Source organism: Miscanthus floridulus, chromosome 1 (assembly GCF_019320115.1).
Source record: "Miscanthus floridulus cultivar M001 chromosome 1, ASM1932011v1, whole genome shotgun sequence".
Taxonomy (NCBI): domain Eukaryota; kingdom Viridiplantae; phylum Streptophyta; class Magnoliopsida; order Poales; family Poaceae; genus Miscanthus; species Miscanthus floridulus.
Window position 1 is genome coordinate 102996214 of NC_089580.1, and position 19938 is coordinate 103016151.

At 45.0% G+C, this 19938-nt stretch overlaps 1 pseudogene; it reads left to right on the top strand.

The window, feature by feature from the left end:
• The first annotated feature begins 226 nt into the window (after positions 1-226).
• Positions 227-1264, top strand: LOC136460824 (protein LYK5-like; annotated as a pseudogene).
• Positions 1265-19938: the final 18674 nt, after the last annotated feature.

Consider the following 19938-nt stretch of genomic DNA (forward strand, 5'->3'; position numbering starts at 1 on the left):
TGAACTACCAAGGTAATTACCATGGTAACTATCAAGGTAATAATAATTTGGGGAAATTGGCTGGCGGACACCCATAGTGGTGGTCGTTTGCTGGCGGACACCCAAAGTGGAGCTGCATGCTAGAAGACACTCTAGTTTCCACCGGTTGAGGAGAGAGAAAAATTCAATTTGGACATCCGGTGCCCCTGAGCCACGTTTGGGACTGGTTGGACCAGCTAATAACTGACCCGCGGGTCTGCTAGGCTACTTATGCGGCACCGCCAATAGTAGTGCACCACCATCCTGCCCGACCTTCCTCACATTCACTGCCCGGGCGCCGCGCTCGAGCCTTGCCTCCATTGGGGCGCTCCTCGGCGTCGACCCTGCCAGTGTCTTGGCGCACAATGACAACGAGCAGGCCACCGGTGTCAGGGCGGACACGCCCCTCCCAGCGGGCACCCGAGTGCTGGTCCCAATGACCTACGCCTACACGGCCACGCCAGGGGGCCGGTTCTACCAGCGAAACTCCATGTACGTCGCCACGGCTAGTGACACGCTGTTCATCATTGCCAACAACACGTTCCAGGGACTCACGTCGTGCCAGGCGCTCAAGGCGTAGGGGCTCCATGGTGCGCCGCCACAGAGCCTTGATGCCGGCCAGTCCCTCCCCGTGCCACTCCGCTGCGTGTGCCCGACCGCGGCGCAGGCCATGGCTAGGGCTAGGTTCCTCGTCAGCTACCTCATCAATGTGTCCGACAAACTTGCCGCCATGGCCGCACAGTTCGGGGTTGATGCCCAGACCGTCGCGGAGGCCAATTAGCTACAGTCGTCGTTCACCATATTCCCCTACACCACCCTGCTCATCCTCGTCAGCGTGCAACCTAACATGTCGCGCATCCAGATGCCACCGGTTCCTCCGCCGGTGGTAGCGCCGGTGCCAGGCAAGAAGAGTAGTAGCCATGTCAGGGTCTACATTGGCATTGCTGTGGTGGCGGAGCTCAAGGCGGACACCGACGACTTTAGCCCCGACCGGCACATCGGTGGGTTGGTGTACCGCGCGGCGTTCAATGGCGACGCTGTGGCGGTCGAGGTGGTCGACCAAAACGTGTCAATGGAGGTGGAGATGATGCGGAAGATCAACCACCTCAACCTGATCTGCCTCATCGGCCTATGCCACCACCGCGGCCGGTGGTACCTCATCACCGAGTACGCCGAGCATGGCGCGCTACGGGACCACCTCCTCACAGCCACCATGGGCGCGGCGGCGCTTCTAACATGGGCGTAGCGGGTGCAGGTCACACTAGATGTGGCTGAGTGGCTGGAGGAGCTCGTGGACCCGGCGCTGCCGGCGGGGAGCTACCCATAGGACGCCATGGTCATGGTGGTCAAGCTCATCGAGGGGTGTGTCAGGAAAGAACCTACGCACCGTCCCACGACTAGGGAGGTGGCACAATGCCTCCTCAAGCTATTGTGGGTCTCGGTGCTTAGCTGGCAGAACTCACCGGAGTCGCCTCGCAGCTCTGGCAGCTCCGAGTGCCTCCGGATGGCGCCTCATGTCTAGCCCAAACAGGCCCAACCAGACACGGCCGCACCTCATGTCCTCACACCCTGCTCCCGGATGCACGCCTCATCGCTCGACGCATGCCCCGCTCCCCTCTCCTCGACGTGCACCTTGCCACCACCATCTCCGCGCTCAGGGATCTCACCCTCGCCCTCATGCTCCTCTCTTGGTACAGTCGCACATCCAATGCCACCAGCTGTGGTGAGCTTCCGCTCCTGCACGGCGACATCAGCCTCATGGTCCAGGCCTTCGCCGCCAATGGCCTTGATGTCAAGGACCTCATCGTGCTCTGCGGTGTGCACATGCTAGGGAAGGCGCACTACCTGTTGTACGCAGCCAGATCTAGCGGGGGAAACACCGCCACCATTTGGCTTGCCCCCACCATGAACAACGGGCTCGAAGTCGAGATCCGTCATCCCCATTCCCATCTCTAGAGGTCGTCTCCACCCGAGCCCTATTCATAGACGGCTTCACCTCGGCTTCCTCCATCCCCTTCACATGCTTGCCGGGACCTTTGAAGCCAGGAGCTCCATCAAACGACACCGCTGGATTGCCTCTGCTCCAGCGCAGGGAACCAGACTAGGCTCGGGTTGGTTATTAGCTAGTCCATCCAGACCCAAACGTGGCTCAGGGGCACCGGATGTCCAAACTAAATTTTTCTCTCTCCTCAACCGGTGGAAACTGGCCTGCGATGTCCTCTGGCATAATTACAACAAACCAGAGTGTCTTCTAGCATACAGCTCCACTTTGGGTGTCCACCAGCAAATGACCACCACTGTAGGTGTCCTGCTAGCCAATTTCCCCTAATAATTTCAATAATCAACCACCCTTGAGAGAATTGATTTCTATCCAAACTAAAATTATGGAGGGCTTATCTAGAAAATTAGCTTCTATTGATAAGATCTTAGAAAACATAAATAATAGAATGGATAGCTTCTCCTCTAGCCATTAAGAACCAGCATAGCTTTAATAAAATGATAGAATTATCAATAGCTCAGCTAGGCGGTTGTTGTTCCTCCGACCAACAAAGGTAAGATTCTAGGGCAATCAGAAGATCTAGAAACTGCAAATCTTATCGATATCCACAATGTAGCATACTACTGTATACAACCATCGATAGGAAGGTGGATAGGTTATTCCTTGCCTAAAAAGAAGAGCAATCCGAGGAGACCTGTCATCCCCATCGCGATTAGACCTCATATTTTCCAAGAAGTTGTCTATGACTTCAGAGCAAGTGTCAACATCATGCCAAAGGTAATCTATGATATAATTAATGGAGATACTTTGTTGTACACAAATATGTATTTGCAGCTCGTAGATCAGTCCCTTTGCTACCCCAAGGGAGTTCTTGAAGATGCTATTGTTCGAGTGGAACAATCATATGTTCCAGTAGATTTTATGGTTTTGGAAATAGGTGGAGATGTAAGGGCACCCATTATCTTGGGATGACCTTTTCTAAGCACTAGCAAAAGCCATCATCTACGTGGACAGTGCCAAAATCTGCTTCACAATCAAGGGTAAAAAGGAGAAGTTCTCTTTCAAGGATCATATCTTGCAATCTCCTGGACATCCACATATGTCGTACCTACCTGAAGAGACAACAGTGAGCAAGAAGAAAAGCGATAGGAGAAGGAGAAAGAACAAAGCTAGGCAGCCATAAGTAGAGTTAGTCAACATGATCAACACACTCCAATCAGAGTACGACCACCTCCTCGCTTCACCATATCTTACCAAGAAGGATGATCCTGGCATACCCATGGTCGAGTATACCATTGGACAAAGAATATTCCATAAGACCTTCTGCGACATTGGATCAGGTGTCAATATAATGTCCAAGGTAACGTATGAATACTTATTTGGTGATGAACCTTTGTTCCCTACATATATGCAATTGCAGATGGTAGATCAATCAATCTGATTTCTAGAGGGAATAGCCAAAAATGTCATAGTGAGAATACATGATCAATATGCTCCTGCTGACTTCATGGTTCTAGACATGGGAGAAGAAGATGATGACACACCCATCACCCTTGGAAGGTCGTTCCTCAACTCCACAAGCGCGATCATCTATGTTGGATCTAGACAAGTCCACTTCCAATTCCCTTGGAGAAAAGATATGCTGCTATTTTAATAGTTATACCACTTATGAGCAGCCAAAGAAGTTCCGCTCCAAGAGGAGATGTCAACCATCCCAACAGCAAAAGAATAAATCCCTAAAGAATGGACAGGAAGAAGATGAAGAAGTTGTGAAAAATGAACCTGCTCCGCCAAAGTCAAGTCCACAGTCAAAGCAAGTATGGAAGGAAAAGGTGACATCATCAGAGTCTTCATCATAAGAGGTGCAACCATCAAGGTCTCCATCTTCGAGACCAACAGATGCACCCAAAAAATGAACAAGACTGGAGAAAAGTCCTGTCCTAGAGGACTTAAAAAAATCCGAACCCTCACCAGGAGGTAAAATTGGTAGTTATCCATATTTACTTCCTCGCATTGCATGAATTATTTTTCACCTTAGTATATTTACTCTTCTACATTAGCATTGCATTTAGAAAATAAAATAAAAATTGTATTATTGCATCATAAAATCCTAAGCCCCATGTGAATGATTCCTAGGAGTGTAAAAACCCGCAAGAGCATTCACCATGGCGGCATAAAAATTAATAAAAAAACCATGCATACATATTTATTTTTCTATATATCAAAATTAGAAAATTAAAAAAATACTAGACAGACATCCTGCTAAAATTATGCCAAATCAGAAATATTTCTAAACCTCAAGAACTGCTGATCTCTGGATAGTCGAACCGCTAACCCCTTATCAGTAATCCGTTCCACTGAGTTTTGGTGTTCTTGTTGATATTTTTCAAGATGATACACATGATCAAGAGCAAATTCACCTAGCTGTTTTTGTCTCGCTCCACCCATGGACGAGAAGGGAATCCACTAGAAATCTACTATGAGAAGAATCACTCAACTTCAACGTTCAAGCACGACAACATCCAGCTTGGGGGGAAGGCATCCCCCATGTATCTAGCTAAGTATTACTTTCCCTTCTGTTTTACTATTTCTAAGTTTGCTATATAGTTGCTAAAAAAAGATGCATAACAAACTAAAAGCAAAATAAAAGTTTCATCTTTATGATAATTATAATAAGGTGTGATCTTAAAAGTGAGAAAACAAAATAAAAGGTGTGTTAAGTTTCCTTTAAATTTGATTTTAAGAGCTAAATAAATAAAATGGATCGGTGAGGATAATCTCTTTAAATGGAAATGATGAATAATTGCTCTAGTTGTAATTCCTTTCATGTACCTAATTTTCAGCCTTGAATTCTCCCAAGTTTTGGATAAGACTATTTTGATATAAGAATTTATTCTAAACTTGAAACTCAGTGGGTAGCATATGCTTGATCTAACTCTAGGTAATTGATGGGTCTGATATGAGAAGGTCTAAGCTGCTGTTTATCTTAGTTCCAAGTGATACTATAGTTCTAGAGATTTATCTTTTGAAAAACATAAAAATGCTTCATGATGAGTTCCTATATGGCAAAGCTTGAATTCCTACCAGAGCCATATATGTTATTTACACTAGAAAAAACTTCCACTCTTTATGCTGCTTGTTTTGCATTGAGTTTAGTCAAGCTTTGTTGACCCTTAAGAGAGGTTTGTCATGCTCTTAAAATCAAGATCACGTACACACCACCCACATATGCACTACTCCTACACATTGGGTAGGTGCAAAAACATGCCATTCCATATAGATCCACCCAAAAATGTTTTACTCCTACACTAGGAGTAAACACCAAAAACATGCTTGATAGGTTTTCCTATTCACCAAATAAATGCTCCAAGTTCTTGTTGCTATCTCTCAAAAGTTTTGTTGCAAAAAAGAAGCATTGGGCTATGCAAAAGTTATTCATAAAAAAGAGAAAAAAGAGTTGTAAAAATGGACAAGTAGTTTGAGATATTGAAAACTATGGGTACTCAGATGCCTGCCTAAAAAAGAGAAAAGAGAGATGAATATGATAGCCTATGATTTCTTGCAAGAATATTTCCAAGTTTCAAGGAGAGATATGTTTTCAAGGAGCATAGTAGAATTAGGCTAGCCACCATATATATATCCACCATACATCCATACACATGCACATCTTGATTTGATTGTATGACTCAACTCTCTTTGGATCCGAGGTTTGACTTTGCAACATATGTATTGCAAGTATGCTCTTTCATAGCTATTTTGACTCCTATAAAGCTCCACATAAGCCTTAGTTGTAGAAAGACAAAGGAATAACATCAATATTGCCTTGGTGAGGATCCACAAATACCACATATATTGAGAGACTTGAGAGTGTCATACAATGGAAGCTCTAAGTTTTATCTTGAAAATGTATAAAAACTCTAGAATAATGGTTGAGCAAAGAACTTGAGACATAGTGCTTGACTTGATCATTCTGTCTTTCAATTACTCAAAACCCAAGTAAAGGCTAAGAAGCCCCATGGTTAAAGGTAATATGGGTAAGTTTGAAAGTCAGATCAGTTTGTTCTCATTCAGAGGAGAATTCTTGTTTGAATGCATGTGCACTTTTGAGGAGTGAAAACATCGAAGCAACTCCTGATCCTTTTTGCTGAGTTTAGCATTGCTCTAGGATGAGCAAAGGTTAAGCTTAAGGGAGTTTGTTGACGGAAGATAATAAACATTATAAACCATCAATACAATATGAATAAGGATATGAATATAATTACCAACATAGGTTTAGAGGTTTAAACTAACAAATTCCATGAGTTTTCGTGAATCTATATCTTCTGTCAGGGTTTATCTAGAGAACCATCAAGGTGGACCTAGATGTCAAAATTAATCACTGCTTATCCATGGCATAAACAACACCAAAAGGATCTAGAAGACTTGAGAGGACACCACACCGAAGTAGAGGGTGAGACGCTACTAGGTGGGGCCTGGTCGGCCACACCTTTAGACCGGCCAGTCTGTGGCCCCACCCGTCAGCCTCTGTCTTGTTATGTCGGTTGTGCCACCGCCTCCTAGATTGCATCTACACCATTCATTCAAGTTGGTTTGATCCAAGGGCTCAGGATTGATGCTTTGGCTTATATATATCAGCCCCTACCACCCCCAAGGCATCAAACCCTAATCAAGTCATTTGACAAGACAAAAACGCTAATCATCATCAGAGCTCCACCATATTCTAGGGCATAGCTTTGCTTGGATTTCTGATCATGTCAAGAGTGTGGTTTGGTATAGCATTTGTACCCTGTCTCTTTTGTATCTCTCATTACTTTTATATGTTTGCTACAATTGTTATGACATTGTTCTTCGTATTAATCAAGTTCCTAGTTATCATGTTCATCGTCTATTTTGATTATATGCTTAGTATAGTTAGATTATCGTCATGTTCACACATAAGTTCGTATAGCGCTCACTCTTTAGATCTAGGGGTGAGTGGTTGACATTGTGTAAGCGTGGTGCTTATACGTTGTTTACCTATGAATATACCCTATATTCTAGGCCATGTGGTAGATCGAAAGATGTGACACTCCTATTGAGTCCTTTGTAGTCCATTCCCCAAATATAGGATAAGTAGGATCTAGTTACAAAGGAAGACAAGCTTTGTTCTTAATCTTCCTTATTAATATCCCTTATGTGTAGATATGAAGTTGATCTTAACCATGATTACTAAGTGTAATTGCACTACAACGTATGCTTTGACTTGTAATTAATAATGACTTAGGAGTTATTCCTCTAATATTCTACTTAGCCATGCTAATTGCATAGAAAGGAGTACTCTGAGTGATCAATGATTAGTTATTACTTTCCATTCATATACATTTATCTCTTGACTTACCCCTATTATGAGTAGAAGTTTGGTTATGGTTTATTTCTCCATCATGTGTATAAGTTATCAATATATTCCCACTGCCCGTCCTTCCCTATGGTAAAAATATAAATAATGATACCTGGAATACTCCCGATTGAAGTGCTACAATGGTATATTATCTGTGCACTTGCAGATTCCTTTCAATTATATGTATTCTATCTAGTCACATGAAATACTAAAGTACTTCTTAGTGTCATTCTAGAGGTGGCACTAGGTAGTACCAATAAGCATTTCTAGCACCTTCGCTAGGGATGACAAATTAGTAAAAGTGATGCTAAGAAATGTCAACAATCTTTAGGTGACTACTTGAACAAGTGACAAGTTAATAAATACCAACATACATCAAGTCAATCAATAGAAAGGTGTGAAAGGTGGTGGAGACCAAGATTGAGATTGCCTAATGAGGAGGCTTCCACCACCGCTAAAGAAGTGCTACTCCAAAACAATGACATTGCTCTTAGTGCCATTCATGATGTTGTGGATGAGAGAACATTTGAGCAAATCAAGAACATTGAGGGGGCTCATGAGACATGAAAGAAGTTGGAGGAGTCATTTGAGGGCACTATGGGGGTATTAACCCCTATACCCTTACAGCTAGGCTTGGGCTAGGCCCGGACTAGGGGGTTCGGCCCACTAGAAGACAACACGTGGCCTAGCCAATCTGCTCAGAGTCCCACATAAGGAATCAAGGCAGACTTGGAGATCAAGCAAGATCCTGGTCAGGTTAGAATAGGAATCCTTATTCGGCCACCTATGGCAATTGTAACTGGTTAGGATTAGTTTCTAGATCTGTAACCCTACCCCCCAGACTATATAAGGTGGGCAGGGGACCCCTCTCAAAAACATCTCTCATTGACATATAGTAATACAATTAGACGCAGGACGTAGGTATTATGCCTTCACTGGTGGCCTGAACCTAGATAAAACCTCAGTGTCTTGTCTTGCGTCACCATCTTGTTTCTAGCTTGCGCATCTGTCTACCAATAATCTACTACCTTGGGCATACCCCTAGGTAGACTGCCGACCATATTTCATCGACAGTGGCGTGCTAGGTAGGGGGTGTGCATACTGCTCCCTAGAAGAACAAGATGGTCATCATCCCCAGATCCATGGCTATGCCAAACGACCTCATGTTCACCATCGGCCAGATCACCTAGACCACTAGCTCCGACAACTTCATCGCCATGACCATGGAGGAGGCATGGATCCGATCTGCATTGACCACTGCTTCACCGGCATTGGCTATGGCTCCGACCACGTTGGATCTAGCTCTGGCTACACTAGCATCGTCTTCAGTCACGCCGACAACCCATCGTTCGCTTCCTCGCTACAAAGGGAGGCAGATCAACAACACCGACCTGCTCGACTCCATCGATCAGGTCAGCACCAAGCTTGCTGAAACCCTAGCTCTGGTAGATTCGGTTCAAAATCAACCTACTGAGTAGGTAACCACTACCCACAATAGATCTACCTGACCAGCTCGGGCCAATTGTCCTGCATGACTCGGTATGGATCTCGTGGTCACGTCTACTCCTAAAGGGCGCTCTGTTCGTCGCCGATCAGCCCCCGCAATAGGTCTCTGGCTCTCTGAGTGCAAAGCCTTGATGGAGAATTACCAGGCTCAGCCCTATGGCCTACGCAACTTCGTCAACATGGTTTGGATTGAGGATTATCAAGAAGGATCGGTCCACATAGTTCAAGAGGGTGGCTCAAGCTCCCTGTCCGACATCGCATCTAATGGCTCAGTCCACACTGAGCTCTAGCATCGTGACAATGAAGAAGTTGAATACGATCTGGATATCCCAGACCACTCCCTAGGGTTCCCATGATTCCCATCCTTCCCACCAAGGTGAGGAGGCTTGATCAATGTCGTCAGTAATGATGAACCACCGGTAGTTGGTGAAATAGAACAAGAAAGGCTAGCACGCGAAGCATGCAATATTGACCAGTTTAATCATAGACAAGCCAAAGCCGAGGCAGAAGAGGAGGCACGATGCATAAGGTTCCAACCATGTGACCTCAACAATGCCTTTGATAGGGTAGGGGAAAAGTAGGTCTTTAGGACTCCAAGCGCCAACGTAGCTGTTGCTATGGCAATAATGCAATGACTACCCAATACCCTAGAAACCCAGGCAATTCGTGATGATGTACAAGCCTACCTGACGGCTGCTATGGCCCAGACCATAGAGATTGCAAACCAAGCTTGGGCTCCATCCGTCTCAGTCAAATCAAGCCACAGCTGCTAGTACTCAAGTTGCCCACAGTCACCCAACCAACGTGGCTCGCGCAACAACGACCCATCAGACAACCGTCAAGGCAGAAATAGTGGTCATGATGGTGGTCGGGATGACAACTACCGCAACAACCGGGACGATAATCGACTGAGACAACCGCGAACAATTGCCATGATAACCATGGTCACAGAGTCAACCAGAGGGGCAATCGGGATCGCCGTGATGGCAATAACAATCTCCACCATTCCCTCAGAGAACGTGATCTGCGTGATCGCATTAACCAAAGAGCCAACGATCATGCATCCCACGAAAGCTATCGCCATATGGAATATGATACTACCCATGGCCCTCTAGGTTTGAAGCAGTTTACCCCTCACCTTCGCCAAGTCATATGGCCCAAAAACTTCAAGCTCAAAAAACTCCAAAAGTACGACGACAAGGAGAACCCTGAGTTATGGGTCATGCTCTACAAAACCATGTACAAATCAGCCATGGTTAATGAGCACGTCATGTCTAATTACTTCCTAGTCACCGTCGGCCATGCAGGCCACCAATGGCTAGTCAGCTTGCCGGTGAACTACTTTGATTCATGGCAAGAGCTCAAGCAAGCATTCATCGACAACTTCATTGCTACTTGCGAACAACCCGGCAACAAATATGATCTGTAGCAGATTTGAGATCGCAAAGATGAGCCAGTGCACGAGTACGTCTGACACTTCTTAGAGATGTGCATCAAGGTCCCGTCAATCTCCGACAATGAGGCAATCAAAGCTTTCATCACTGGTCTCCATTTCCATGATGCCCTAAGGGACAAGCTCCTTCGCAAAAGACCTGAATCGGTCACAACGCTCCTAGCCACTGCTAAAAAATATGCGGATGTCGATGATGCTAAAACGATAATCATCGAAGAAGCAGCAAGGGTTCCACGTTCCGACCACCCCCACACTGCGACAACTACCGCAGCAACCGTGGTCGGAACGACAATTTTGATCGCCGCAACCAGTGCAATGATTCCCGCGACCACCACGACCAGCGTAATCAGCGGCGTAATCGCCATGACGATTACTGGGGCAAGCATGCTCGGGAAGATGACGGCGAAGTCAACACTGTTAAAAAAGGTGGCAGACGTCGCAACTATGAAGAAGACTACGCCAAAGCATTGAAGGGACCCTATCAGCTCCATCCCAAGTCGAACCATACCATGGAGAATTGCCGTGTTCTCAAATCCATCTACACACGCCAACAGGCTCCGGATAAATCTGACAAGCCTAACAACATAGGGGAGCAGCGTAACGAGGACTAACGATGATGAAGATGCTAGATCCCCATCACAAGTACTGTCAAGCCAACCTGATCGCGTCCACACCATCATTGGGGGCAGAGTGTCCATCGAGACTAAGCGAGAGTGCAAGCTACTCACCCGCGCTTGCTTGAACGTGGCCAATGCTGACAACCTCATCGCCGATCCATGGCTCCCTCCTTGGTCTCACTGCAAGATTTCCTTCAGCAGAAAGGACCAATGGGCCGCAATACCTGAGCCAGGGCATTTTCCTCTGGTTCTCGATCCTTGTATCAACAAGGTTCAGTTCGATAGAGTGCTGATTGACAGCGGCAGTTCCATCGATATACTGTTCAAGAATAGTTTGCCAGCTCTAAAGATAACCTAGGCTAATCTCAAGCCATACAAGGCATAGTTCTGGGGTGTTCTCCACGGACAGAGCTCTACACCTCTCGGGCAGATCACGCTACCTGTGCAATTTGGTACCCCAGACCACTTCCGCACTGACTATGTCAACTTCGTGGTCGCCGACTTTGAAGGCACCTACCATGCTATCCTTGGTCGACCAGCGCTCACCAAGTTCATGGCCATACCTCACTATAGGTATTTGGTGCTCAAGATGCTTACTGAGAAAGGGGTTCTAACTCTTAGGGGCAACGTATATGCAGCTTATACCTATGAGGATGATAGCTTCAAAATAGTAGAGGCTCACGACCTCTCTATTCGCATGGCTGAGACCACGCTCGATGCTAGGAACACCCTAGCCAATCACCTAGAGATCCCAGAGCTCGAGGCCCCACGCAAGAACATCAAGTCCAAAGAGCACAAAGAGATTTAGCTGGTCGACGGCGATCCTAGCAAAATGGCCCTTATCGGGGCCAACCTAGATCCTAAATAGGAAGACATGCTCGTTAGGTTCTTAAGAAGCAACGTGAGTGTGTTCGCATGGAAACCCGCTGACATGCCCGATGTACCTTGGAACTTGATTGAGCACTCCTTAAATGTCGATGGCAAGGCCAAACCCGTCAAGCAGAAGCTACGATAGTTCGCTCATGACAAAAAGGAGGCTATTAGGGTACAAGTTACATGGCTTTTAGCAGCCGGATTTATCAAAAAAGTGTATCATCCGGAGTGGTTAGCCAACCCAGTTCTTGTACGCACAAAGAATAAGGAATGGAGAATGTGCATTGATTACACTGATCTCAACAAACACTACCCTAAAGACCCCTTTGGCTTACCTCGCATAGACGAGGTCATAGATTCAACTACCGGTTGCGAGCTGCTTTCCTTTCTCGATTGCTACTCTGATTATCACCAGATCGCTCTCAAAAAGGATGACCAGATCAAGACATCCTTCATCACGCCCTTCGGCACCTACTGCTACACGACCATGTCATTTGGGCTTAAGAACGCTGGGGCTACCTACCAACGCGCCATATAGGCCTGCCTCAAAGACGAGATAAAGGACTGACCTCGTCGAGGCTTATGTCGACAATGTAGTTGATAAAACCAAGGAAGCATACACCCTTGTCGACAACCTAGAACATACCTTTGTAGCCCTTCACACATTCCAATGGAAATTAAACCCAAAGAAGTGCATCTTTGGTGTTCCATCTGGTATATTGCTCGGCAACGTCATCAGTCACGATGGCATACGCCCTAACATAGAGAAAGTAAAAGCTGTCTTGGAGATGAAAGCCACCCAAAAAGGTGAAGGATGTTCAGAAGATTACTGGATGCATGGCTGCCCTCAGTCATTTCATATCTAGATTAGGCAAAAAAGGACTACCGTTCTTCTAGCTGCTCAAAGCATCCGAGAAGTTTGAGTGGTCGGAGGAAGCAGACACTACCTTTACACAGCTGAAACAATTCCTTACATCACCTCCAGTCCTCACTGCTCCCAGAGAAGACTGAAACCCTCCTGCTTTACATTGCGGCAACTAATCGAGTGGTCTCCACTGCCATGGTGGTCGAGCGCGATGAGCCCGGCCATGTCTACAAGGTACATCGACCAATCTATTTCATTAGTGAGGTGCTCAATGAATCCAAGACCAGGTACCCTATAGATTCAAAAACTAATCTACGTCATACTAATTACATCCCGAAAGTTGAAACACTACTTCGACAGATATCGTGTGGTAGTCATGACTGAGTACCCTCTGGGAGACATCATTCGCAACAAGGATGCAAATGGGCGCATCGTCAAATGGGCAATGAAGCTATGCCTTTCTCCTTGGAATTTGCAAGCCATACTACAATCAAGTCTCAGGCCCTTGTCAATTTCATCGTTGAGTGGACAGACTTAAGCACACCGGCCTCTTAGGGGCTCGTCGAGTATTGGAAGATGTACTTCAACGGCTCTCTCAACATCGACGGTGCAGGTGTAGGAGTCCTTTTCGTATCACCATCTAGGGAGCAGCTCCGATATGTCCTCAGGATTTATTTCCTGGCGTCTAATAACGCCGCCGAGTACGAAGCATGCCTACACGGTCTGCGCATTGTGGTCGAGCTCGGTGTCAAGCATCTCTATGTTTATGGAGACACGGCTCTAGTCATCAACCAACTCAACAAGGACTGGGATACGACCAGCGAAAAGATGGACGCATATTGCAGAGCGATTAGAAAGCTGGAAGGCAAGTTCTATGGCATCGAGTACACACATGTGGTCCGAGACAAAAATCAAGCAGCAGATGCGCTGTCAAAGTTAGGATCATCCCGATCTAAAGTCTCACATGGTGTATTTGTTCAAGACCTGCTCATGACCTCCAACAAAGAAGAAGATCCTATGGTCGACAAGCCTCCAGACCAGCCATTGGTGGCTATGGTTCCGATGTCGAACACCACCAAATCACCTTCGACCACTACGGAGCCTGACTGGAGAGTACCTTTCATCAAGTACCTGACAGATAGTAGCAGTTACACTGATAAGACAGAAAACGAACGCCTGATGCGTCGCAGTAAGTAGTATCTGCTCGTCGATGGCAAATTGTGGCACAAGAACACGAAGGAGGAAATCTTGATGAAGTGTATTGTGATAGAACCGCCCAATTTATACAAGATCAAGTACGGCTGTCCCCGCTTAACACGTTGACACGAGCATACTTTCACTTATATAAACCCGGTAGTCCGCCGAGTGTCACGCAGGACCTCGGTAAATCAACATCACAACCAAGATCGCGTGATTAAGCAAATACACATCACATACGCATAGTTGCAGCGGAAATAATATTACAAATAAGTTCATAAATAATAGTACAAGTTTGGATTTCAAAACTGATTAGTGAAAACAACATAACTTTGAAATGATTACATTAATATAAGTTCCAAATACGTTGCTAGCATAAGTGACATCCTCAGACAAAAGCATGTAGATGAGAAGTAAATATAGAGTCACCAAGATTTAAGCAAGTATAACTCAAGATCTACTTAGCCAAAAATCATGATATTTAACTTTTTGGAAAGCATAAGAAAAGTACCACAACTCATGTATTTTCACCAAGTCATGATTCATAACTTAACTGAGCCAATTAATTCAAACATGTAGAACAGTTCAGAGTAGAAGCAAAGCAATACAGGGCATTTGTTATTTTTATAACTCTTAAACTATAAATCCTAAACTCCTGAAATTTTTACTAGACAACAACAATCACCTTTGTAGCACTCCACAAAGATTTCACATTTATTGGAGCATAAAAACTACAGTTATGAAAAAGACAAGACATGGCAAGTATCAAGAACCTAGCTGCATAGATCTATTTTTACAGCAAAATATTTAAACTAAAACATGCCACATTATAGATCTAATGCATAGACAATTTCGAAAGGATTCCAAAAAGTTCTCATTTTCTATTTTACGATTTTTTTCTGAATTACTATGAATTTTCAAAGTGGAGCATTCAAATCTGCAAAAAATCAGAGAAAGGAAATTTAAATCTTGCATCGAGGACCCTGCGGAAAATATAAATCAAACGTCAGCGAAGAGGTCCTTATGAGTACTATTCACATCAGTCACTAGTTCTTCACATAACCCCCTCCCTTTTCCCCTATTGTCGCACGAGGTCCTTCTTCTTCCTCCATCAGACAAGAACGGAGCAACAGCCAGCCGAGGAGATGGAGGGCTCGGCCAGCGGGGCAGCAGCCAGTGGAGGCAAGGAGGGGATGCGCTGGGGCTTGGCCACGGCCAGCCATGGCCACGCCCAGCCTTGGCTGGCCAAGCTGCAGGCAGCAGCAGTGCATCAGCTGAGTAGTGCCAGGACGGCACTGCCGGTAGCGGTAGGCTCGGCAACAGTAAGCGCGCGGTGGGGCTCAGCTCCAACTAGGGCTTGGAGAGGCGATTGTGGAGCCGTAGGAATGCTCGGTGGTGGCGCTGGAGGGGCTGCAGGAGAGGGAGCAGTGGCGGCAAGGAAGTTCGGTGACGGCAGCCATGGCGGCTTCCCTCTGGTGCGGCCAAGAGCGTGAGCGAGAGAGCGAGAAGGGACGGGTGAGGGATGGGGCAGCTCTGGCGCTCGGTTATGGAGGAGTAGGGCATTCGGCAGTGCATGGCACAAGGTAGGATGCGCGTCGGCCATGGTGGGACGCGCTCCGATGCATGGCGGCCATGAAGACAAACTGTCGTGCACGTGGCGAGCGCCGAAGTTGACATGGTGGGGAGCCAATTTGGGCCGCTTCCAGGGCCGAATCAGATAGTGGGCCAAAAATGAAGTTTGCTCAACTCTGATTACTCTCCAACTTTTATTAAGGCCTCATGGTCATTAGAGCTCTTCAACAGCGGGTAATTAAGCCACTAAATTGCTAGTGTCAGCGTATTGACAGCGACAAGCAAACATTCAAATTGATGGTGAAAATGAGGTCAAACTGGTGCCATCTTTTTACATGCTCTTCTCCATGAACTTAGCTCCAACTTCAATTTTGAGGTCAAGTCAAGTTGCTTAACAAAATTTGGAGAACGCGAGACGCCAATGCCGATGTCGATGAATTTCTAGACTTAGAATATTTCTAAGTGCTGAAATCAGCAGCAGGTTCCAACTTTGAGCCACTGCTAGACTTGGTTCCGAGCCGATCCATGGTATACTCCAAAAACAAAGTTTCTTCTATATAACATGAGCTTCAACTTTTATTTAATGTCCAACTTTAAAACAGGTGCAGAAGCTATAGTTCTACTTTGACCAAAGTAGGATCACGATAAAGCTTAAATTATCCTTCGTGATCCATTGAAGCATTTTCTTGGCATTTGCTCAACATGAACCTTTCATGACTTTTGTTGTAGAGTTCATCTATAGTCATTTGGGCATGGTTGCAAGATTTGGTTGACGATCGAGAATTCCATTCACTTTATAAAATAATTCATGCAAGGACATAACTCGTCATTTCATGTGACTTCTTGATTCCAAATTTCACGAAACTTTTCCATGGATCAATATAGATGGGTATTGATGTGAGACACATGAAGATATTCCAATAACACTAGCCAAGCATATATCTTGAAAAGGGCCTATATGTAAAGCAAGGGTGCAATATCCACGTTTAGGTTGGGGCTCATTTCCATAGGTTTGACCTTGACATTTTCAACATCACTTAATATGCCATGTTTGAGCTCAAACCCATTGCTTAACTGGTGGCAAACACCTAGGGTGTTACAGCCCTCCCCCCTTAAAAGAATCACGTCCCGAGATTCAGGACGAAAGACTTTTGTGGAAGAGAGACATGCTACCAGTTTCCAATATCAGCGATAGCTTTAGGCTACATAGCTTCAAGCATAAGAGAGGCTAATTTAGTCAAGACACTTTCTGATACTTGTCCTTTGTAGTAATGTTTTGTCTAAAGAATTTCCTTCGTTGGCCTTCATGAAGTATTGTTACTTTGGGAGGAATCCAAGATAGCACTGTCCTACGTACTTCGTCCTCGATGTACGAAGAGCGATACAAACATAGACTAAATACTTGTAGCATCTACTTCCCTAGTGGATACAGCACAGACCTTATGGACTTTGCACTAGACCACAGTCGGGTGACTGGATATTCCTTGTAACGGTGCTATATTTGCTCCCAAGGTTTGAAAAGCAGATCTCTACTATTGTGGCTTGAGCACAACTTCTCGTAAAGGATGTGATCATAGACGGGCAAACATCCTTTGAGGGTATGAGAAGCTAGTTAACCAATATCCAAACTAGTTGTAGCGGTGCAATCACTCAAATGTCAACTGATAGAAAGCTACATAATGTTCCATGTATGCAGTGCTCTTTCTCTGATAACAACACTGTATGGTATGAGTCTACTGAGTGAGTGGTAACAGTAATAGCTGACTCTATTGGCTCAACGTTCTCGATGATCATTCCTTAGGGAGCCTTTGGATCCAAGTTGCAATAGTGATCTAGGGTTGAATCTGATGCACCTCTTGGGTAAAAACACATATAAGGTACCAAAGGCATGTCAGCATTGGAGAACCATTGACGTAGAAGGATGTTAGCGAGGCTTGGAGGACAACACAAGTTGCATGTAATCACAAAACTAGGGACTAGTTCACTACCAAGCAGGTTGAGTACAATTTGCCTTCGGGGTGTAGTTGCACAGCAAGTTGGGTTGACTTGCATCGTAGTGAAACCAGCTTTCTTAAACTACATTAGACATCGAGGCTACCATTCTAAGGCCAATCAATATCTCAAAAACCATAATTTGAAAATCGGCGGTTTGACACCTTTCCAATTACTTTCGATTTGCAAGGGTATAAATTGACTCGTAGAACACCTCGATTGCTCGAACATTGCTGATAGAAGAGGCCAAGAACACGGTACAAAAGGGGTCTAAGGAGTCTTCTTAAGGGCATCTAAATGATTATCTAGCAGGCAATTATTGACTGCACTACATACCTTGGCATCAATTGCAAACACAACTTTCTAATGCAAAGGATGATCGCCATCACAGCGAAATTGCAGATTCTGTACCCTTTGGTTTTCTATTCATACTTCACAAACTAATGCTCCAATATGCACAAATTTTGGTGGGCATGTAGATCCATGGGTCTTCTAACTACTCACCAAAATTCAACTCAACCGGACACCGTTTGACCATCCAAACCATTCATCTACCAAAACTGTTCTATTCTAAAATGACAGCAAACCGAGCCGACAAGATATCTCTCAAATCTGATGTTTTACTCAACCAATACTCAAACCAACTTAAGACATTGAAGGGTCCTAAGCAAGGAATGAGATCACCAAGTTTGGGGTCAATCCAACTTAGTTTGAGTCACTAATTGCCTGGCTTGAAGATAACCGGTTTAGTGCCACAAAATCTGGACAGATTTCTTGTTCTTCCTTTATAACCAGCGGTAGCTTTCTCGCTGAGGATGGAGGCCTAGGGTTTTCCAGTACATGCCTCTTAGGAAACAACCTCAACCGTTGATTTAGACACCAACTCGACTGATGCACAAACATTGGACTTGTGGGCTATTTTCATAGGGCACAAAGCATTACTCCACATGGAGGGCATCCCTATATAGATAAGGAACCATTTCTGAATATTCTCTAGGCACCTCGTCCAATAGAGCCTTGAACAAATCCGTTTGTGATACCTAGGGGCACAATGATGCTGATCGAAACTAGGGATATGCTTTCTCTAGTTCTTTACTTAGCTGATACAACATCTTGCACTATATACGTGATTGTCCAAGATGGAATTGACTTGATAGCACATTTGGAGAAGAAGTAGCACTTGCATTGCAGGGCCAGGTCTGTTGTTTCCTTGATCAACATTGTTCTGTGAGATCTGGTCTTCATAGTTACCAAATAGTCATTACCTAACTGAAGACTAACTTTCCTACTGGTAACTAATCAGTTGTCTCTCAACACTAAAAAGGTTCCAAATCTTCACTCTTGATAATAAAAATTGTGGTTGAAGCATATAGATGGTCGCCATTGAAGTCAGTAGAAAGGGGTCACACCAAAGAAGGTCGGTTCGTCTACGTGATCCTTATGCACCTAAAGATTGAGAACTTGGATAGGAACTCATATATACTAGGTGACCTATTACAACACATAATATATTGGTCCATTTATCATCCAACTGATAACTTGTTCAACCTTAAGTGTAGTGCACCTTTCTGATCCAACGAGAATGACATAAGTTGCTCACTAGATGACCAACGTCATTACAGGGACAGTCAAGTAGAGTCACTTGCCTACCATCTCTTGCAGTCTATTTATGTTCCTGTTAGTGACCTGTTCTTCAAAGGTTAACCATTGGACGACTTCAAAAGGAAGTCCTATTGCATCTAGTTCAACATATAGATCTCTTGACATGATAAGGAGAGATAACCAAGGAAGAGCTCACGTGAAAATAACACATCGGTGTAGTTCTACAATGGATCGTGACTAGAAACCTTGATACCAGCATGTGCCGAGCAGCACAATCTTGTGTGCGCGCCCATAGGAGGCTCTCGGTTTCATCACGGCACCGTAGATCGCTAATCGTGGCACCATTACTGAACATACAACCCATAAGAAATCTCACGTGGCACAATTTGGGTTGCATAGGAGCAAGCACCATGAGGAGGGATAGCAAATAATGGTAGTCACAAGGTTAGGAGTCAACAAGGAGGCGATCTGAAGATCAAAACACAGCGCAAGAGAACATAGCCTAATTGTCGACGACAACTGAGCAGGGGACTTCTTGCCGAATTTCCATATACGTCTTGTGTCCACCCAAGTGATTACTAGACAAAGATTAACATGAGATTTGGTCTTGTCGAGTAGCAACATGAGATCAAGACTGATAAATATTCAGAGACTTGAAAGGGTTGGAGACAAAACAAATGAGATTAAAGGGACAGAGCCATTGCACTGACTAGGGATTCAGTTGATAAAGCAATGACAGGATCTGTGAGGATAAGGTTCCAAAGCTAGGATAGATAGTGATTAGCGTTGCACCAGATCATCTGTAGGAGGAGCAATGAAGTCCGACAAGGATTTCAGAGCAAGGTCCTTCCACACAAGAGTGGGACA